This window comes from Myotis nattereri, assembly GCF_964212035.1.
Source record: "Myotis nattereri genome assembly, chromosome: 5".
NCBI classification, from domain to species: Eukaryota; Metazoa; Chordata; class Mammalia; order Chiroptera; family Vespertilionidae; genus Myotis; species Myotis nattereri.
In genome coordinates this window covers 41,030-63,818 of record NC_138080.1, presented here as the reverse complement: position 1 = coordinate 63,818, position 22,789 = coordinate 41,030, and the positions used below count along the sequence as shown (strand labels likewise).

The following is a 22,789-nucleotide window of genomic DNA, read 5'->3' as shown; positions in this document are numbered from 1 at the left end:
CCAAATTGTCTACGTCCAAGTTAGTAAAAAGTCTATCGACACCATTTTAACGTATCGTAGCTTGTGTCACAGAGAAATAACTTTAGAATGTGTTGAGTGTGTAAATTGTTCACATTTAGCAAATATATTCTATGTATGGACATATTCACTTATACTTAACGAAAAAATAACATAATTTAAACATCTTGATTTAAGAACTGATGGATGGGTTCAGCACTCTCTGCCTGTGCCTTTCAGATCAGGCCCCCATCTTCTCAGAGAAAAGTGCAGATGTTGACTATGGGCACTGTTCCCAGCATGCACTCATTTTCCCCATAAATTCTTAAGTCAAGGTGTACTCATTTCCCCATTTGGAGACTGAGGGGCGCGGTCAGGGGGGGACTGAGGGGCACGGTGGGGGGCCTGAGGGGAGCGGTCAGGGGGGTCTGAGGGGCGCGTTCGGGGGTCTGAGGGGCGCGGTGGGGGGACTGAGGGGCGCGGTCAGGGGGGTCTGAGGGGCGTGGTCAGGGGGGACTGAGGGGCGCGGTGGGGGGACTGAGGGGCGCGGTCAGGGGGGTCTGAGGGGCGTGGTCAGGGGGGGACTGAGGGGCGCGGTGGGGGAGGTCTGAGGGGTGCGTTCAGGGGGGTCTGAGTCAGGGGGGGACTGAGGGGCGCGGTGGGGGGGTCTGAGTGGCGCGGTCAGGGGGGTCTGAGGGGCGCGTTCAGGGGGGACTGAGGGGCGAGGTGGGGGGACTGAGGGGCGCGGTGGGGGGACTGAGGGGAGCGGTCAGGGGGGTTCTGAGGGGCGCGGTCAGGGGGGTCTGAGGGGCGCCGTCGGGGGGGACTGAGGGGCGCGGTCAGGGTGGACTGAGGGGCGCGGTGGGGGGGTGAGGGGCGCGGTGGGAGGTGTGAGGGGCGCAGTGGGGGGACTGGGGGCCCTGGGGGTGGGGGTGGAGGCGCCCTGAGGAATGGTGGGGGCTGTGCCCGGAGGAACCGGGTTCGGGAATGGCACCCGAGATCCCGGAGCAATGCACGCGGGAGGAGGCGCCTCAAGGGGCAGAGACGTCGCCGGCTGAGAAGACGGGCCCCCCCCCGCCCCCCCCCCCCCGACAGGATCCGTGTCTTTCTGGCCAGGAACCTTGGGGAGCTCCGGTGAGAGGATTCGGGGCTCCTGCGCAGAGATTTGGGGTCTCAGGGACAGGCTTCAGGGTTTCTTTCTCGGAGTTGGGGATTTGGTCTTCCTGGGGTGCCGTGGTTAGGGAGCCCGGGCTCGGGGTGTGTTGGGTCTGAGCTTTGGGGGATTGAGCGTTCCTCTGGGCGCTGAGACCGGGGGTCCTCCGGGTTAGCGGACTTGGGGTCCGTGGAGGCTGACAGAGTGGGAGCCTCTCGGGAGGACACCCCGGGTCTTCGGCCGGGGATTGAAGGCCGGCGGCAAAGGGGTTCCCACGCGAGGCCCGCGTTTTCCTGTCAGTCTCCCGGCCGCGCTGCGCACCTGGCCGAAGTCCTCTCAAGCCGCGCGCTCCAGCCCTCAGGAGGTGTGAGGCGGGGCGTGGGGGAGCTTCTCGCACACAGAGCGCATCAGCGGCAGCCGCCAATCAGTGCTGCGGTCACGGGGCCCTGCCCGCCAATAGGCGATCAGAAACGCGGAAAGGGCGGGTCGCAGGGTGGAGCCTTCCTGCCAGTCAAGGGCAGAATCCTGTGGAAAGAGCCCGCCCCGCTCTCCCAACCCCGCGTGGTTATTGGCTGCCCTGGGTCCTGCAAGTGTCCGTCAAGAAGCTTTCAGCCAGGCGCGGCTGGGCGGTATCCAGGGCTCGGATTCCTGTGGTTTCGCGGAGGGACCCCAGGAGCCCGGAGCCCCCAGCCCGGGCAGGTGTTGGGGTGACGCGTCCTTCCTGCCGCCTGACCGAGTTTCTGTTCCTCCTGACAGTATTTAGGTCCCCGACTGTCTTCCAGGCGCATGTGAGAGGACCAGGCGGTAGGCGGGGAGTTGCGTTCTGGGAAACAGGGATTCCCACTAGACCAGCGGTTCTGAACCTGTGGGTCGCGACCCCTTTGGGGGTCGAACGACCCTTTCACAGGGGTCGCTTAAGACCATCGAAAAAACACATATATAATTACATATTGTTTTTGTGATGAATCACTATGCTTTAATTATGTTCAGTTTGTAACAATGAAAATACATGCTGCATATCAGACATTTACATGACGATCCATAACAGTAGCGACATTACAGTGATGAAGTAGCAACGAAAATAATTTTATTGTTGGGGGTCAGCACAACATGAGGAACTGTATTAAAGGGTCGCGGCATTAGGAAGGTTGAGAACCACTGCCTTAAAGGAAGCTGTCAGCCAATTCCTTTGCGAAAACGATCCTCTGCGTCCCTCTTGTGGCCATTCAAAGAATAACACCTTATGCTTCTGTCTGTGGTGCTGAAATGTTAGCTAATGTCCTGTGAATTTGATGAAAAAGTCTACCCAAAAAACCACAAACAAACAAAACCTACAGAAAACCCTACAAAATCATCGAGGCTGTCCAGGGTGCAATTATCCCTTCCCTGGATGGACTGAAGTCACGGGTCTGGCTTTTTCACCCTTTACTGTCCCAGCCCTGCAAAGGGAGGCCTTGGCTGCTTCACTGACATGGGGAAGCTGTGTGTTCACTAATTCAGTCCGTAACCTAGAGGCTGCCATGATTGGAGCAGCCAGTCCTGGGGAGGCCGTCGTTACCAAGGCAGCCAGTACCGGACAGGTCTCCTTTCCTGAGGCAGCCAGTAACCCGGCGGCCGCTATGATTGCGGCAGCCAGTCCGTACAGCGAGGCGCAGGGGTATCGCAAGAACGTGTTATTACCACTAGACTCAGCGGCTTCTGTAGGGCATTACTGAGGCAGCTAGTACTCTGGAGGCTGCAATGATCAATGCACTCAGTAGCCTAGAGGCGGGCATTACTGAGGCAGTCCTTCCCCTGTAGGCTGCCATTATTGATGCAATCCGTACCAGAGAGGCTGTCATTGTTGATGGCACCTCCAGATGCAGGGTATCATGGGAACATGTTTTTAATTTAAACTTTTGTGTTGAAACCCAGTGTGTTTTTTTAAAAATATATTTTTATTGATTTCAGAGATGAAGGGAAAGGGATAGAGATGGAAACATCAATGATGAGAGAGAATCATGGATCAGCTGCCTCCTGTATCACCCCCTCCCCACTGGGGATCCAGCCCGCAATCCGGGCATGTGCCCTGACCGGGAATCAAACCAGGGACCCTTCAATACACAGGCTGACACTCTCCCCACTGAGCAACACTGGCCAGGGCCACAGTGGTTTTTTTTAGAAATATACATTTCTACTATTTCAGAAAGGAAGAGAGAAAGATCAATGGTGAGTGATCATCATAGATTGGCTGCCTTCTGCCAGAAGAAAGAGTGACATTTGCTCTCATCTGCTAAGCAGAAGGAATAGGCCTGGCCAGTGTTGTTCACTGGTTAGACCTTCGGATGCCCAGGGAAGGGTCGCTGATGGGATTCCTGGTCCAGAGCACATACCTGGGATGCAGGCTTCATTGCCTGCCCGGGTCTGGGCTCTTGTGGGAGCCAAAGATTCATGTGTCTCTTGCATATTCATGTTTGCTTTTTTTGTTTCTTCTCTATCCCCTCCCTCCCTCCCTCCCTCTGTAAAAAACATATCCTCTGGTAAGAATTAACCAAAACATAAACAAGAAAAATGTACAAAGAAGGAAAAGATTTGGAGGGTGTGAAAAAGCAGCATACCCCTAAAGAAAGGCACCATGATGAGCAGAGCATTCAGCTCCGCTGATGTTTTTCCACGGAATGTGTCTATAAGATAAAAATAAAATGTCTGAGTGTCTCTCAGCTGGCAAGATCCTGACACAACACGACGAGGCCATTCTAGCGCGGTCCTTGCAGGGTCTCCCAAGCCACCACGTTGGGGCGAGGCTCTGGGAGCGGGGCGAGGCCAGGAGGAGCAGAGGAAAGCAAGGCGTGAAGGAGGTGGGGAATGGACAGAGGAGGGTCCTGCACCTGCTCCCCTCTACTGCGTTGTGTCGCTGCTCCCAGAGTCCCCCCCACTGAGAAGATGGGAGCAGACTCACCCAGTGTCAGTGACCGAGGGACAAACAGGCTGAGGGACACACAGACTGAGGGACACATAGACCAAGGGACACAGAGACTGAGGGACAGACAGATAATCGAGGCTGCAGTGGCCTGGAGAGGTGACATCCGGGAACCTGTGACCACTGTGCTGGTTCCTTTTATCCTCCCAGATGTACCTTCTCAGAGGTTTTTGACTCCAGAGCCCTGGATTCCATTTCCACAGACAGCACCTACTTTATGGTGACTCTGTCCAAGAACCAAGACCTCTCTGGACATCCATTCACACACCAGTTGTTTGAAAAGTGATCTCAAACTTATTCTATATAGTTATTGTATGTATGAAAAATAAATCAGAGCCAAGCAGTCATCTGTTTGATGTATTATACATTTGTATTATACATACATTTTATTTTTGAAAACGACATTTCTCGTACAAAGTTGCCTTCCTAAGTGTAATTAAGTGAGCATGTTAAAAACTTTGTAAGAGTGAATGTTTTACTTGGCAAATGTTTAGAAACTTGGTAAGTATGAGTGTGTATCGCTGCCCAAGGAACTGTTGGGGGTCATGTGTTGTCACCAAAGCAGAATGTTTGCTAAATGACTGGTCCTCTTGTTGAGACAACCTTCATGGTTTTCCCTTCATTCTGTTATGAACCTATAGGCAGAAGGTAGAAGTAGGCTTGTACTGATGCCACAGCTCCCACCTGCTGTGATGATGGAAACAGGCCTGATGCTCCAAGTATCATGAGAACACCAGCAAGGCAAAGGTTCTCATCCCCTTGGCATGTAATCTACTCAGCCAGGGCCGCATTGTATTTGTAGAAACGGGTCATCCAAATAGCAACACACAGCCCAGCAAGCGAGGCTCAATGACTGAGTGTTGACCTATGAACCAAGAAGTCCCCTTGATTCCTGGTAAGGGCACGCATATCACCTGATTGTTTCTCTTTAGGTCCCTGTCCCTGTGTGTCTCAGATCAAGAAGAACAGATTTAACATAAAACTGGAAACTGTCAAATCTGCTCCTATCCTCCCCACAAAAGGTATCAGATTTTACTGAAAACACCCACCACTTGTCTTCCTTAATCATCTTGAGAATTCCAGTTCATGAATGTTCACAGTATCTCAGTTTAAAACGTGTGTGCACATCTACACCCAAACAGCAGAGCATCGCATCCTGGAGAATTTTCCATTTCCTTCCAAAGGAAGTGAGACGTCTCACACTGGAAATGGAAACAAATGGTAGAAAAAGCTGGGCATGAAGAGAAAGGCTAGTCATTGCAACCTGGGAAAGATGTATTCAAGAAATCAAGGTGTGACTAATCAAACCAGAACCTTCCTGTATGTGGAGGTTTGGGCACGGGGACACCAACATTTATAATGTGAATGAGGACTTGATTGTGAAAAGCTTTCCTTCACCCCCTGAGAGATACTCACCAGAGGTGCTGAGCCACTTGGAAATGTGTGGTGTTTCAATGCGATGCTGGGGGTGGGGGTTTGCCCCTCCTGACCTGAGCGAGAGAGCCCACCTTCCAATGTGCACAGGGCCCCTGCTTGGGTGTCATCAGCTCCATGACTGTGGGCTGGCTCCTCCCGAGTCCGCTGAGACCCACAGAAAACAATATCCCAACTGGCAGATTTCTCCTGGTCCTGAGGTGTTTCAGGATTGGGTTAATGTGGGAAAACACGAGTATGAAGGTGTTGCTCAATGGTTGCTTCTGAGAGTTTCAGGTCACCCACCCAAGCCCTCAGTCATTGTAGGGAATGAGGTTTCCATTCTTCACATAGAAATGCCATCATTTTTTAAAATATATTTTTATTGATTTCAGATAGAAAGGGAGAGGAAGGGGAGAGAGAGAGAGAGAGAGAGAGAGAGAGAGAGAGAGAGAGAGAGAGGAGAGGAGAGAGAGAGAGAGAGAGAGAGAGAGAGAGAGAGAGAGAGAGAGAGAGAGAGAGAGAGAGAGAGAGAGAGAGAGAGAGAGAGAGAGAGAGAGAGAGAGAGAGAGAGAGAGAGAGAGAGAGAGAGAAACATCCATGATGACAGAGAATCATGGATCCGCTGCCTCTTGCAGGCCCCACACTGGGGATCAAGCCCACAACCCGAGCATGTGCCCTGACCAGGAATTGAACCTTGACCTCCTGGTTCATAGGTCGATGTTCAAGCACTGAGCCACGCCAGCCGGGCAGGAGAGGGAAGGTCATGGTCCCAGGTCGTGGGTTTGGGTACCCCCTTCAGGAGCTCTCCTCCAGAAACAGGTGCTGTGCTAGGTCCCTCAGGCTGAGGGGTGACGGGCCCTCACCGCGTGTGCCTGCTCCCTGCATTGACGTCTGCTCTGTTGTAAGAAAAGCGGGGCCTCTGGTTGCTGGGGCCCCGTCGCCTCCCCAGGCAGACGCTTACCTGCTCCCTGGAGCCTCGCTGGACTCCCACCCATGGGCCCATGAGGGTCAGTGCTCCTGGCCTCGGTGCACATTACCTGTGAACCGGTGGCCAGGAATGACCAGCACGGCCTGCCTGCTCTGCTCACGCGGGTCCATGGCCCATCAGACTCCCCATAAGAAACGTGCAGTTAAGGATTTCAGATGGGTCAGGTGTGGGTTAGACCCGCGGACCCAGGTACACGGCCAGGCACCAGCAGTTGCTGGGAGGTGGGCTTCGCACACACTGTGAGGTGAGGTGCACCCAGCAGCTCTCAGCAGGGTGGTGAGGGCCTGTGTCCTGGTCACTCTCAGTGCCGCCTGCCCAGGCTCAGTTGAGGGGGTGGCCAGGGGGAGGCGCATGCCTGACCCCACGCCTCCTGCTCAGGCAGCCGAGTCCACGCAGAGCAGTGGGGCTGCTCGAGCTCTAAAGTGGCTCCCGGGCCCCACGCCCTCTGCCTCCCTTGTCACCTCAAGGCCTGGCAGACACTGTTCACCGAGAGACGCGCGTGCTAGCCACCCTGAGCCAGAGGCGCCGGTGCTGACCCCGCTCTGAATGACACTCCAAAGGCTGGGTCACCCTCCCGCTTCATGGATTGGAAAGAGGCAGAGACGTTGGGGGTCTTGTCTTAGGACACACAGTAGTGAGGGCAGAGCTGAGACTCAAACCCTTGTGGACAGAGCTGGCGTCCACGTGCTGTGCCCCAGGCGAGAAGCCAATGCTACACAGGCAGCAAGAAGGGTGAGGGTGACCAGTGTCCACACAGAGGAAGCACAGGTGCATGCAGGGGCACACACACGCACGCACACGCCCTCCCTGGCTTTCACCTCTGAGGAGGAATCAGGGGAGGAGCCAGGAGAAGCCAAGGGGCTGGTGGGGGCGATTCCCGTTCCTGGTGAGTCTGTCTCAATCCCTCTCCCTGGCAGGAACCTCACTGGACTGACGCCAGATTCCGCCTTCCCGGGTTCAGGTCTGTGGCTGAGGGTTCTCTGAGGCTCTCCTGGAACTCTGCTTTCAGTGATAAGAGAGATGAGGCATGTCAGCTTCAAGTTTGTCTGGACTCAAACTTTATTAAAACGAGGCCAAGAAAACACCCATGGGGGACATTGGTGTTGACATCCTGGCAGCACTTAAGGAACGGTTTGTCTATTGCCTCTCCTCATAAAAGTGGAGGATGTTTGGCCAGTTACTTCTGTACTATTTACACTCTTGGGGAGGGAAAGGGGCCAGCAGGCTTCCTCTGAAGCCCCCTCAGAGCTGGGGTATGAGGTATGTGGTGCCTACACTTGCCCTGTGGCTGCTGAGGTGCGATTTAGGGCTCATGATGCATCCTCCCTGCAAACACCGGGCTTCTCCCCTGAGTGTGTCCTCTGGTGTGTGATGAGATGTGACTTCTGTGTAAAGCCCCGCCCACACTCCCTGCACACATAGGGCTTCTCCCCTGAGTGTGTCCTCTGGTGTGTGATGAGATTGGACTTATGTGTAAAGCCTCGACCACACTCCCTGCAAACATAGGGCTTCTCCCCTGAGTGTGTCCTCTGGTGTGTGATGAGATCTGACTTCGTTGTAAAGCCTCGCCCACACTCCCTGCAAACATAGGGCTTCTCCCCTGAGTGTGTCCTCTGGTGTCTGATGAGATTGAACTTCGTTGTAAAGCCTCGCCCACACTCCCTGCACACATAAGGCTTCTCCCCTGAGTGTGTCCTCTGGTGTGTGATGAGATGTGACTTCAGTGTAAAGCCCCGCCCACACTCCCTGCACACATAGGGCTTTTCCCCTGAGTGTGTCCTCTGGTGTGTGATGAGATGTGACTTCAGTGTAAAGCCCCGCCCACACTCCCTGCACACATAGGCCTTCTCCCCTGAGTGCGACCTCTGGTGTGTGATGAGATTGGACTTATGTGTAAAGCCTCGCCCACACTCTCTACACACATAGGGCTTCTCCCCTGAGTGTGTCCTCTGGTGTGTGATGAGATTGGACTTATGTGTAAAGCCTCGACCACACTCCCTGCACACATAGGGCTTCTCCCCTGAGTGTGTCCTCTGGTGTGTGATGAGATCTGACTTCGTTGTAAAGCCTCGCCCACACTCCCTGCAAACATAGGGCTTCTCCCCTGAGTGTGTCCTCTGGTGTCTGATGAGATTGAACTTCGTTGTAAAGCCTAGCCCACACTCCCTGCACACATAGGGCTTCTCCCCTGAGTGTGTCCTCTGGTGTCCGATGAGATTGAACTTCATTTTAAAGCCTCGCCCACACTCCCTGCACACATAGGGCTTCTCCCCTGAGTGTGTCCTCTGGTGTGTGATGATATGTGACCCATCATTGAAGCCTTGCCCACACCCTCCAGGCTTGAATGTTACAATTTTTGACATTCTTACTCCCACAGATAATTTGCCTGTGTTCTTTGGATTCATGTTCTGGCCTGTGCTGGGCTCTTCCTCCATTATTCTCTCACACTCACTGGAGCTCCCTGTTTGTTCGTTGGGAGGCTTGAAAGAGGCCCTTGAAGTTTCCCTGTGCCTGATGATTTTAAGCAAAGGTTTGGACCTTCCTTTGACCTCTTGCCCTTCAGCTTTGTCATTCCAGCCATGTGGACCAGGATGTTGCTGCTGCTGCTGATTCTGACCCCCTGGGCCGGGTTCCTCTGACTGGAGGTGTTTTCCTGCAGGTGCTCCTGGCTGGCAGAATCTCAGAGGGGTGATTGCGTTTCACATGTTGGCTGAGGAATGTCTGACTGAAGAAGGCCACAGAGCAGGAGGGACATGGGTGGATCTCTGGCTTTGGTTCTGCTGAAGAAGAAAGTTTTGGTCAGGGCAGGTGTGGGCAAGGCTCCTGTGCCGTACGCACTGTCTCCTGGTAAGGCCTGTCTCCGGAATCATTCTAACTGTGTTGACAGTGGAAGCTCTGCCTCCCACAAAGTGTTCCTTCACAGTCTACTTTTCTTCTTCTTTGTCTGCACTACTCTTCTTCAGAAACCCAGAGACCCCATATCAAAAGTCTTTTCTACAGCCCTGGCCAGTGTGGATCAGTGGATAGAGCCCCAGCCTGTGGAATGAAAGGCCATGGGTTTGATTCCCATCAAGGGCATGTGCATTAGTTGCAGGCTTCTCCCGGCCTGGGCCCTGGTCAGGGCGTGTGTAGGAGGCAGCCAGTCGATGTGTTTCTCTCACATCGATATTTCTCTTTGTCTTTCCCTCCCTCTTCCATTCTCTCTAAAAATCAATGGAAAAATATACTTGGGTGAGGATTGAAAAGAAAAAAAGGTCTTACAGATCAAGGACCATCAGAAGCCATTTCACTCCTTATATGGGTGGGACTATTGTGACCTTTCCATATACATGTATCTTCTAAGTCATGTTAAAGAGAAAAACCACAGGCCTGGCCGGGTTGCTCAGTGGTTGAGCATCAACCCATGAACTAGGACGTCACCAGTTCGATTCCTGGTCAGGGCACATGCCCACGTTTTTTGCTCTATCCCAGCCGGAGGCAGCTGATCCATGTTGATATTTCTATCTCTCTCTTCGTTTCCCTTCCTCTCTCTCTCAAATCACTAAAAATATTTAAAAATAGAGAAACCATAGGCCCCAACTAGCAATTGGTTCTCTCTCAGTTTTCCACAAATCATAAAATGGAAATATGTCTTTCCTCACACAGTATTCCTACTTGATTTCTTTCAGTGTTAGCCTATTTCAAATACACTACAAAGTCCTGTTTCAAAATATCTCCCCAACCATGCCCTAACCAGTTTGGCTCAGTAGATAAAGCGTCGCCTTGGGGACTCCAGGGTCCTCGGTTCAATTCTAGTCAAGGGCATGTACCTTGGTTGCAAGCCCAATCCCCAGCCCTGGTTGGGGTGTGTGTGGGAGGCAAGCTATTGATATTTCTCTCTCTCTGTCTCTCCCCCTCCCTTCTACTCTCTGTCAAAAAAAAAACCTCATTGGAAAAATATCCTCGAGTGAGGATTAACAACAACAATAAAAATATTTCCCCAACCTGCTTCTTACACTCCTGACTCCCGTTCCTCCCCAGCCAATCCACTTTCCTCTCTCACTTGCCGTTGAAATAATAGGGAGGGGATTCCCCACTGAAGTTTATTTTCCAAAAAAATTAACAAAGCATAATTTTAGAACATGCCAGTCTTTAGTTGAAAACTGTCCAATTGTCCCGTCTCACTCAAGAAAGTCCCCAGTAACTCAGCTTGGATCATAGGCACTGTATTTCCAGGCTGCTAGGCATCTGTCCAACCTCCGTTCTCACCCTCTGTACCGAGACTGAGACGGGAGTAGCCCTCAGCCAGATCAACACCCCACCTGTTTCCTTCCCTGCACCAGCTGCTCCCTCTGCCCGGGACCCTGTGCCACAGGTGTTGTAAGTGTTGTCTCCTGAGAAAGCCCTTCCCTGACCTTCGGAATCCGACACACCCACCCTCCCCTCACACTGATCCCTAGGCACTAGTCCTGGGCCCGTTTTCTCCAAAGCTCTAACCACTGTGTTATATTAAGCACATGCATGTATGTCTGCCTGGGTTTCCCTCTTTCACCAGCCAGCTGCTCAGGAGCAGTGATTCTGATCATCGTGTTAATCTGTATTTCCACCTCCCAGAACCCTGTGTGGCACCGAGTAGGAATTCACATGACGAGTCACTGAAATAATGAATGAATGCATGTTAACACACACATTTCATTTAGAAATATGCAGTAAATGAAGAATAAACAGCTAAAAGTGTTAGAAAACAAACACCTGCCTTGATTGGAGAGCTGGTAAGTGCCTGAAAGCTTTTTTTTTTTTTTTTGCCTCTAATCCTTTCAGCACTATATGATGCTGTGTATTGTGTGCATGAAGCATTTTTCAAAATGGAACAAAAATAGGCCCTGGCCAGTGTGGCTCAGTTGGTTGAGCATTGTCCCGTTCACCCAGAGGTAGCCAGTTTGATTCCTGGTCAGGGCACATGTCTGGGTGGTGGACTTGATCCCCAGTAGGGGGCGTGAAGGAGGCAGCAGATTGATATTTCTCTCCCTCTCCCTTCATCTCTGTCTCTAAAACGAATAAAAGCATATTTTTAAAAATTAGAGCAAAAATAAAAATATTAAAATTGTTCCTAAGAATCAAAGACCTATGTGATGAATCATCAATTTCTGAAGCATCTGATTTGAATCTTTACTGACTGTAGAGTGGATTTTACTCTACTTGAGAGTTGGACCCTGAAAACTTCTACAAATTCTTTCATTCCATGTTGAAGAAGAGTGGTGCCTACCTCTCCCGGCCACAAGCTCTGTCTTCCACTTGCTGCCCCACTTGATGCCCAGCTTTTGGCCATACTCTTCTCCATACCAGACCAGCAGCTCACAGCCCGTCCTCACGACCTGGCAGGTTCGGTAGAAAATCTTCCTGTGATATTGAAAGGCCACCAGGTTCTGCTCTTCGTCATCCCGGGCACAGTTCACATACCTGGTTTGAGGCAGATGAAAGGAAAGAAAACCACAGGTGATGAATTTCTGCTACCTGTCATATTCGTGTCCAGCTCCTCACTGAAGCTTAAGGCCCTCAGCTCTGATGGCACCCACACCCACGCTCCTGGGGAAGCTTCTGTTCAATGTCCAAGCCTCTGTCACAAGGTCACGTGAATTCCTGTCTCTAAGTCCTGCGCACAGTGTTCATCCTGCCTAATGCCATTTCCAAAGCCTGATTCCGACTTCCCCATCAAACCCGGTGTCCTCTAGCTTCTCTAAGCTCTAAATCAGGTTCTGTGTCACACCACAGAACTCGGTGCTTGATCTAGGACTCTGCTTCTGGATCAGCTCACATCATTCAACACTCAGCCCAAGTCTACCTTCTCTTCAGAAGCCTTTCTCGAGTCTCCCCACACTTTATTGAAGGCATCATTCAGTTGCCTCCCCCAGGTTCCCACAGAAACGTGGAGGTCTCTCTGTCTTAGAAAAATAACACAGAACAATACTAGTTTATTCATAATCTGTGTCCCCTGATACAAGAGAGCCCCTCAGGAAGGGCCGTGAGCACTATTACTATGCCGGCTCCAACACTCAGTTGTAGTTAGAACTGAAGCTGGGATGATGTGCTGCCCTCACAGGTTTAGACTATCCTTGGATTAAGGCTATCTGGGCACTGGGCACATCTTGATAATAGGAAAATTAAAGTTAAATATTAATGAAATAAAATTTTTCATGTCTGTCTGCAATAAGTCCTCCCTAGGGTCATGGTTTGTGTAATCTGTGTAAGTAATGAATTCCTTCCTCTAAACTGGAACATAGTAGGTGTTTAACTAATGCCCATTAGATGAATCACAGAGTAATCCAGGGTCATCAAGGTTTTTCCCAGTCAGTGCCCCAACTAGAGACTTGTATTTTGAGGACATATGCTGTACTTTTACCTCCTCTTTTCCTAAATGTCTCTTGATGTTGAATATCACTGTATGGAGAAAAAAGGGGAACAGAGGACTCAGGGAGACCATTAGGGAGGCATGATGGGAAGGACAGACGTGTGGGCTATGAGGCATGAGTGTCCTCTCTGGCACCCAGAAGCCTAGTGACCTTACCTCATCCAGTTGGCCTGAGATGTATCCTTTCCGTCCACATACTCATAGCAGTTTTTCCCTTTGGTGATCTGCATTTCAGGAAAAGAAGTTAAAGGCCGTGTGTGTGTGTGTGTGTGTGTGTGTGTGTGTGTGTGTACATAATAGGATAATTACTTTACTCTATTGTCATCAAATCTCTTTCAGCCTGCATGGTGATTCAACTGCCAATGGTGATCACAGGATATTTTTCTTACTCATCATCTACACGTCTGAGTCAATTTGTCCACTAAGCAGGAGCCCCACAAGGGAGGAGTCTGTACCACTTTGCTCCCATTTACCCTCTGATACTTAGAGAGGAGCTCCGTGTTCATGCAAAGTCCGCTCAGTACACAGAGCTGACTAACCATATGGTCGACATCTATGTCCCAGCATGTAGAAGGTGGGGGCCCCCCATGCCACAGGAGGGATGAATAAGCCAGAGGACAGGGAAGAGGTAAAGTTCTCACCAGCCAGGAGTAGCCGCTGTTGGCTGTGGCTTCATCTTCTGTGATCTGACCCTCATAAGGGCCAAAGTGCAGGCCCACGGGCAGATCACATTCCTCATTCCACACTCCAAGCCCAGCCTCAGGGATGCCTGATAGTCCGATTCTCAACCCAGGGGGCAGAGTGAGGGCTGAGCGGTTGGCATGCCCCTTGTCCACGGCACTGTCTTTTACAAACGTAGGAGGCCCATGCACAGCACAGCGGTCAATGAAGAAGTTTCGACACTTCTCACAATCTGGAGACAAGAGCAACAGGGATTAGGGAGGGTACAGTGCAAGTTCCTGCACATGAAGAGCTTCGGAAAGAGCTCACATCAGTGAGCCTCAATCCTGTACTCCCGGTCACGAGAGGAAGGGAATGATTTGGGCACCCAAAGACCAGGTGAAATTATTGCATCAAGACATAACATGCTCCTTGGTGAGGGTGAGCTTACAGAGGTAGTCATCGTCCTGGGGCTCGCTGATCTCTTGGTAGACATGACACTTCCTCTCTCGTAGGCTATACATCTTCACTTCGATCTCCTTTCTCCTGAGGTCTACATGAGAGAAGAGCAGGTGAATGAGGGGGTGAGGTCTGGAACATGAGTCCCTGTCTTGTCAGAAAACACACAATGTCCTCCCATCAAATGATCACCTGTTCTTTTATATTATCTGGTATTTTCCTCCGTTAACTAAAAGACTAGCACTCCTCACTGACTACCGATGGCTGATTCAATTTTAGTTTCTAGATGATCCCATTATCAAGTTCACCCTCCCAAGCTTTAATTGTTCATAAAGTATGTATTGAGGGCACATTATGTGTTAGGCACTGAGTAAAGACCTGGGCACACAATACCAAGATAATATGGTTGCTGTTATCACAGATAGACTTATTGGACAACTTGCATGTGTCAATTGTTTGAGATTTAATTTAAAGCTTTCAAACTATATGCGAACCATGTTTCCTTATGTGTACTTTACACATTAGCATTTAGGATCTCAGAGAGTTTGTAAGATTAGCTCAAAGCTTCAGTGCTAACTCCAGTTTTAAATCCAGGCCTATGCAAAGTCCACCCCACATACCTAGGCTATACTGATCAGCCTTTCTAGAGGAATTAGTGGAACTGAAATCTCCAAATTATTTAACTCACCCAATTTCGATCTAGTGTGCTGTCCGGAGGTACTTGCTTCTCCAGGAAGGGGCACTGGTTTCTGGGTCTGCTCTGAGCCACTTGTGGTCAACAAAGTTGCTGTTCCTGACAATTCCTTCAAACTGGACTCATTACTTAATGGCGCCCTGGACTTTGCCTTCAATGTGAAAGTCACATATTAAAAAGTAATATGCATTTATTTAATTATGTAGGGTTTATGATACATTTTCACCCACATGACTGTAATGAACACTTCAACAACTCTTTGAAATACCTGGGAAGTATGAATATTAGAGGAAAAAGAAATGGCCAATGTGGGTTTTGAATCGAAGACTAGAACCCATGCCTTAAGGCTCTTTCTTTATAGAACATTGAGAGTGAAGGATACTGGGAAGAGAATAAGACATAGTTGGGCCCTAACCAGTGTAGCTCAGTTGATAGAGTGTCGGCATGCGGACTGAAGGGTCCTGAGTTCAATTCTCGTCAAGCGCAAGTTCCTTGGTTGCAGGCTCCTCCTCCCTGGCCTGGGCCTTGGTCTGGGCTTATGCAGGAGGCAACCAGTCATTATGTGTGTCTCTCACATTGATATTTCTCTCTTTCTATCCCTCTTTTTTCTATTCCCCCTAAAAGTCAATGAGAAAATATCCTTTGGTTAGGATTAAGAAAAAAAGAAAGAAAGAAATAGTTGGCAGAGCCCTGGCTGGTGTAGCTCAGTTGGTTGAACTGAAGGGTTGCCAGTTCCATTCCCGGTCAGGGCACATGCCCCAGTTACAGTTAGATCCCAGGTTGGGGTCTGTGTAGGAGGCAACGGATCCATGTTTTTCTCTCTTATGGATGCTTCTCTCCCTCTCCCTTCCCCTCTCTCTCAAATCATTAAAAACATATTTTTTTTTTAAAAAAAAGAAATGGCTGGCAGAAACCTATCATGACAATAAAGGAAATTATGCTAAAATGTGCAATTGACTATATCAGGGAAAGAATATTTGTAATTAGATTAGTTGGTTCCCACCAATTCTGTTTGAATAAGGTTGTGCTACTAGCTAGTTCTCTTCATTTTCCTGACCTATAACATGCTAATTCTTAATGTTATAATGAACATGACATATAATGTTCAGCAAAGTGTTCTGGGAGCTCTTTGATATCGTATGAATGTGAAATTACAGTCCTGCTATCAATGTACCTCTCAGCCATCTCTATATTTGAAATCATATGTAAATTATCTTCATTATTCTTTGACCCTATTCTAGTTTAATTTGTAAATTTAAAAGCACCCTTTCAGCCAATATTCAGGGGCCCTCAGGGACCCTGAGCTGGGCCTGGGACTTCTGAGAAGAATCTGGTGTGAACCAAAGAGCTCAAAATGCAGAGGTAGGCAGGCGGAGCAAATGATTCAAACAAGATGACACTGGCCTAATTAGAGCTCAGAGAAAAAAGCCATATTTCTTCTGACTGGAACGAGCATTCAAAACCAGTTCCAGATGGATGAGCTTCTATTGAATAGTGTGTCCTCTCTATGAAGTCCTTAAGTCATTTTATTGTTTATTATTTCTGAATCGTCAAACCTGAAGCTCCCCAGAGTTGAGAGATGCCTTCTTTTATTTGACTGGGAGGTTCTGATGCTGGGGTTGCTATATCCATCTTCATCTGGGACCATGCACCGTGCAAACTGCCTATATATCAGTGAGCTTCTGCAAGTTGGAAGTCTTAGTGCATCTCTTACTGCAGCGTAGCAGAGAAGAACTGCATTTGGAATCATCAGTCAGTGAAAGATGTAATCATGTATGGATAAGACAGTGGGAAGTGCATAAAACTATGGAAATTTTAATGAGGTTGTAAGTGGTTTAGAGATGAAGCTATGGATTAGATTGCACAACGACCGATACTGTGATTTCAGACATATACTCAAACACTTGTGTATGTCTGAAACCTCAGTCTCCTCTTCAGAAATGGTGATAGTTATAGTACCTACCTCATAGGTTTGTGTTAAGGTTTAAGTGAGTTTATTGATGTAGAATTCGTAGAGTCTGAAGCATTGTGAAGATAAAACCCGTGGTAGCTACTATTGTAGCTGATATTATTAAGGACTAAGATGATATTGGGCATTTTGTTGAAGAGGTCAGGAAAGGAAGGTGGCAGTTCCCAGGGTGCACTGTGTTTTTTCCTCCTCTTCCCTGCATTTGCATCTAGGAGGAAGATTTTCTTTTCCACAGGATTTGGGAAATACTCACCTTCTGATGTTTATTCTGTTCCACTCTGAAGGCCACCCAAGAAGGTTTAGCTAAAAGATGGTGAGAAATCAATAATATATATAATTTCAGAGAGGAAGGGAGAGGGAAAGGGAGAGAGAGATAGAAACATCAATGATGATAGAGAATCATGGATTAGCTGCCTCCTGAACACCCCACAGCAGGGATCGAGCCCTCAACCTGGGCGTGTGCCCTGACCGGGAATTGAAATGTGACCCCCTGGTTCATAGGTCGACGTTTAATCTCTGAGCCACGCCTGCCGGGTAAGAAATCAGTTTTGGTTGGTAATTGTTTCAAAATCTGGAGATTCTTATCTTTCAGAATTCTGAATCAGAGAGTAATCCAAGGACAGACCAAGGATGATTGGAAAATGTTTTCTGAGGTTTCATTAGGCTTATGCTTTTATTAGGAGCATTAGCTAATTTTCTTAAAATGTTTAAAAATAGCCCTAGTCGGCTTCACTCAGTGGATAGAGAATCAACCTGGGGACTGAATGGTCCTGGGTTCTATGCCGGCCAAGGGTGCATGCCTGGGTTGCGGGCTCATCCCCCAGGTGTGCAGGAGGCAGCTAATCGATGGCTCTCTCTCATCACTGATGTTTCTATCTCTGTCTCTTTTTTACTCTATTCCTATCTGAAATCAATAAATATATGCTAAAAAAATAGACAAAACCCCATCTGTACATTATCCTCTGCTTAGTATATATATTGAAACTAGAAGCCCTTGCACGAAGATTAACGCAATAGGCCTTCCTTTCCCTGGCACTGGTTTTCCTCTGGCACCCGGGTCCCAGCCCTTTGATCAAGCCGCAGAGGAGAAGCCAAGTCTCTCCAGTCTTCAGTCTTCCCTCAGCGGCTGCCCTGGTTATGCAAATTAACTGCCATCTTTGTTGGGTTAATTTGCATGTGTATCCTGATTGGCTGATGGGCCTGGCAGAGTGACACCAATTTGCATGTTTCTCTTTTATTTGTGTAGAGTGGCCTAGCCCTGGCTGGGCATCTGAGTTGGTTGGAGTATCATCTTTTACACCAAAAGGTTTTGGGTTTGATCCTTATTGGGGCGTACACAGGAGGCAACTGATGGATGTTCCTCTCTTACATTGATGTTTCTGTCTCCCTTTCTGTCTCCCTCCCTTCCTCTCTCTAAATTCAATGAATATCCTTGGGTGAGGATTTAAAAGATAAAATTTCCCTAAAAAGCAAAAAATAAAAAATTGTCCTTTCATGACACAAATATAATAAAGGTCATGTAACTGCAAAGAATCTCTACTCTGCAACCTGGCCCTTTCTCCTCTCTGTCTTCTGTCTTCACACTGGCCTTGTCCAGTCCGATGGCACCAGGACCACCTTGCCTCCTTTCTTTCTTATCCTTCCTCCTTTGCACATGTGGACTGTGCCCACCTTCTCTAGTCACTAGATTCTGATCAGCATCACACAGTCTTAGGAACAAAGACTCAGGTCTAGTCACCCCAGAAAGAGAGTTTCGGGGAAGTTGGAGATAACGTTGTGACTTCAGCTATGTTCCATCCTCAGACACATGGAACTACAGACCCTACCAACCAGACTTTCATGCAACCTGGCAGATGATGCCATGGCTGACATGGAGCCTGATACAACGATGAACTCTTCCTACCCTGGCCCACAACCCAACCCCCTAACTACCATGTGTAATAATTTTCCCATTATTCCCCATGCAGGTCTTAGCGCACTGCTCTCCTGTCAAACCTTCCTCCTTCTATGTGATGACAACTCTTCTGAATTAGTTATTTTTTACTCACTTTTATATTTTTGTATACTTACTTGTTAATGTTCTATAACTATATGATTATATTATTATTCTATTTTATTTTTCCCACCACCATTTATACCCCTCTACTATTATTTTTTAATCCTCACCTGAGAATATATGTTTTATTGATTTTAGAGAGAGAGGAAGAGAAAGAACGAGAGGGAAACATGGATGTGAGAGAGAAACATCGATCAGTTGTATCCCATACACACCCCGACTGGGGATGGAACCCGAAACCTTTTTGGTGTATGGGAGGATGCTCCAACCAACTGAGCCACCCAGCCATGGCTATGTATTTATTTTTATTTTGAGAGAATGTTTATTGAAGCTGGGGACAGTGAAACAAGGAAGGGCTTAAGATAGAAGCAGCAGCAGGAGAGAGCCTAGGCTGGGCTGCTGTGTTGCTCTAGAAAGGTTAAAGGAAAGAATTCAGCTTAGGTTGGGCGGCTTTGTCTCATTGGAAAGTCATAGAAAAGGGGCCTTGGAGCCAGGTTCAGGGGGTTAGCCTGAATGAGCTGCGGCTGCCCGTACTCCCTGGTGCAAGTCTCCTGGGTCTCTTAGTTTAGGAGATGCACACCTGGGGAGGGGGGATTAGAGAGGAGGAGGGAGAGGGGTGGGTGTGCTCCCGGAGAGAGAACAGCTTAAATATATATATATATATATATATATATATATATATATATATATACTAATAAAAGAGAAACATGGTAATTGGCGTACGACCACTACCCTTTTCATTGGCTAATCAGCGAGATATGCAAATTAACTGTCAGCCAAGATGGCGGCCCGCAGCCAGGCAGCTTGAAACTAATATGAGGCTTGCTTGCCTCAGTGACAGAGGAAACCAACATTCCCCGCCTGCGGCTGCAGGCCTCTGAGCCTGCAGTTTTAAACATTGTAACAAATACCGCCGGACTTCAGCCAGCAGGATCGCAACATTGTATGCAAAGGCCAGAAACCTACTTTCAGCAGCGGGGGGCCTAAGAGCTGGAGCCAAGCCTCAAGCTAAAGCTGGTCCAGAATTAAAAAAAAAAAAAAAAGGAAAAAAGGAGCGGTTGGGAGCTTTAGTCACCCCCAGTCTGAAAACAGCCCTCAGCCCCTCACCCAGACTGGCCAGGCACCCCAGTGGGGACGCCCACCCTGAAGGGTGTGTGACCAGCTGCAAACAGCCATCATTCCCTCACCCAGGCTGGCCAGGAACCCCAGTGGGGACCCCTACCCTGATCCAGGACACCCTTTCGGGCAAACCAGCTGGCCCGGATCCGTGCACCAGGCCTCTATTCTATATAGTAAAAGGGTAATATGCCTCCCAGCACCGGGGTCAGTGGAGCCGTGAGGCCTCCCTGCACCGGAATCAGCGTGACAGGGGGCAGCGCCCAAACCCCCTGATGGGCCCTGCTCTGTGCGTGACGGGGGGTGGCGCTGCAACTGCCCCATCGACCCTGCCTTGAGTGTGACAGGAGACGATGCCCCAACCCCCCAATCGGCCCTGCTCTGAGCCCGACCAGGGGCTGCACCTAGGGATTGGGCCTGCCCTCTGCCACCCGGGAGCAGGCCTAAGCCAGCAGGTCGTTATCTCCCGAGGGGTCCCAGACTGCGAGAGGGCACAGGCCGGGGGGAGGGACCCCCTCCCCCCCGAGTGCACAAATTTTTGTGCACCGGGCCTACTATATATATATATATATATATGCTAGAGCACCATTGCACGAATTTATAAATTTATGCACCGGGAATGGTGGCGGGGGGTTAGGGGGGTGAGGTGGGAATCCCTCAGCCTGGCCTGTGCCCTCTGTGCCTCTGACAGTCTGGGAGCCCTGCGATCCATCGCCTGCAGAGGGAGGTCCGGTTCAGCAGCCCCAGCTGTGCATTGGTGGCCTGGGCCTCCCTCTTTGGGGTGACGGGGAGCCCCCATTGATAACCCAGTGACTAGTGGCCTGGGCCTCCCTCTGCAGGGCATCATGGGGGATGGTGGGGCCGGAACAATTGCGTTTCACAGGCCTTGGCTGGCCTGGCGCTAGTGGGTGTCATAGCCTGGTCATCTGGCGGGTCCTTCAGCTGGTCCGCCCTGGATTTGGAGATTATGGTTTTATTATTGTAGATTTGGGGGGTGGGTCTGGGTGAAGGTGAGCAAAAGGGGAGAGATGGGAGATCTCTGTGATAGTGTCAACACTAAATCTGTATATAATTATTGTTACACATTGAAAGAGGTTCTATGACCCTGGCCAGTGTGGCTCAGTGGTTGAGCCTCGACCTATGAACCGTGAGGTGGGGGGCCGGCAGGAGGCAGCGATGGAGGTTTCTCTCTCTCTCTCTCTCTCTCTCTCTCTCTCTCTCTCTCTCTCTGTAAAATAAATTATTCATAAAAAGGGGTTTATGTGAACACCCCCTGGTGTGTAACTGCTCTGCCTCTTGCTCCTCCCCGGTAACTCCCGAGAGGCCGCCCGACCCACACCGGGTCGGGGTCAGGCAGCTGCGCGCCCTCCGCCCGCACCTCGCCGCCTCGGGGTCCACTCCTCATCCGAGTCCTCGGAGTCCTCCGCCCGGGGCCTGGCCGTCCTCCCGCGGCGACACATGAACGCGGGTCGAGGGGCCCTGAGACCTGGAAGGAGAGAAAGAAAGAGTCTGTCCTGCGGGCGAAGAGCTGAGGGACGAACAGCAGAGCCAGCGCCGGGCGGGGCGGAGCCCGGGGCCCTGGACGGAGCCCCCCCACCCCCCCCGGCCCCCGCGGCCCCGTCCCCCCCTCCCGGTCACCGATGCTGAGCAGCGCCTCGTAGTTGCTCTTCACGTTGCGGTGCCGCGCTCGCTCCCAGGCGCCCATCTGCGCCCACTCCTCCCGGGAGAAGTAGACGGACACGTCCCTGCAGGCGGCCCTGGGCTGGGGGAGAGACCGTCCGTCCGTCTGTCCGTCAGCCCCGGCCCGAGGGGGGGCGCCCCGCCTCCACCCTGTCCCCACCTCCACCCCCGCGGACCCCCTCACCTTGGGCCTGCGTCCCGCTCTCCCCGCCTCCTCGGGGCGCTCCTGCGGGTCCCTGTTGGGGTTCATGGTGCTGCCACCCGAGCCCCAGCCCGAGGCCGCGGTGCCTGTGGGAGGAGGAGGCGCTGAGGGACCTGCTCCCTCAGGGCGGGGCGACCCCACCAGACAGACCCGGACCGGTACTAGGTGCTGGGGCCGCGGCCATTGAGTCCCACGAGGGGGCGCCTCCTTCCCAAGGCAGCTGGGGCGTCTCAGGGGGGGACTGAAGGGGGGGGTTGGGGGCCGGAGGGGCGTGGTCAGGGGGGACTGAGGGGCGCGGTCCGGGGACTGAGGGGAGCGGGGGAGGTACTGAGGGGAGCTGGGGAGGGACTGAGGGGTGTGGGGGGGGGGGGTCTGAGGGGCGTTGGGGGACTGAAGGGCACGGGGGACTTAGGGACGGGGTCAGAGGTTTTAGGGGCGCGGTCATGGGGGGTCTGAGGGGCGCGGTGGGTGGACTGAGGGGCGTGGTCCGGGGGACTGAAGGGCGAGTTGGGGGGACTGAGGGACGCGGTGGGAGGTCTGAGGGCGCGGTCGGGGAGCTGAGTGGTGCGGAAGGGGGGACTGAGGGGCGCGGTGGGGGGGTCTGAGGGGCGCGGTCTGGGATTTGAGGGGCGTGGTCGGGGGTCTGAGGGGCGCAGTCAGGGGTCTGAGGGGCGCGGACAGGGGTCTGAGGGGCGCGGTGGGGGGTCTGAGGGCGTGGTCAGGGGACTGAGGGGCGCGGTGGGGGACTGAGGGGTGCGGAAGAGGGACTGAGGGGTGCGGTGGGGGGACTGAGGGCCCTGGGGGTGGAGGTGGAGGCTCCCAGACAATGGGTGGCTGTGCCGGGACGGAACCGGGTTCGGGAATGGCACCCGTGATCCCGGAGCAATGGACGCGGGAGGAGGCGCCTCAAGGGGCTGAGGAGACGGGCCCCGCGGGACAGGATCCGGGTCTTTCTGGCCAGGAACCTTGGGGAGCTCGGGTGAGGGGATTCGTGGGTCCTGTGCAGAGGTTTGGGGTCTCAGGGACAGGCTCCATGGTTCCGGGAGTCAGAG

The 22,789-nt window shown here is 51.2% G+C and overlaps 1 pseudogene across 1 annotated transcript; it reads right to left on the bottom strand.

Annotated features, from left to right (window-relative positions):
• Positions 1 to 8,947: 8,947 nt before the first annotated feature.
• Positions 8,948 to 21,785, bottom strand: LOC308519259 (histone-lysine N-methyltransferase PRDM7-like; annotated as a pseudogene). The gene is made up of 10 exons: positions 21,720 to 21,785; positions 21,494 to 21,617; positions 21,234 to 21,341; positions 16,025 to 16,044; positions 14,709 to 14,865; positions 14,013 to 14,114; positions 13,543 to 13,814; positions 13,058 to 13,125; positions 11,759 to 11,952; positions 8,948 to 9,290 (listed from the first exon to the last, which is right to left on the bottom strand). The product of its transcript is annotated as a histone-lysine N-methyltransferase PRDM7-like (transcript).
• Positions 21,786 to 22,789: the final 1,004 nt, after the last annotated feature.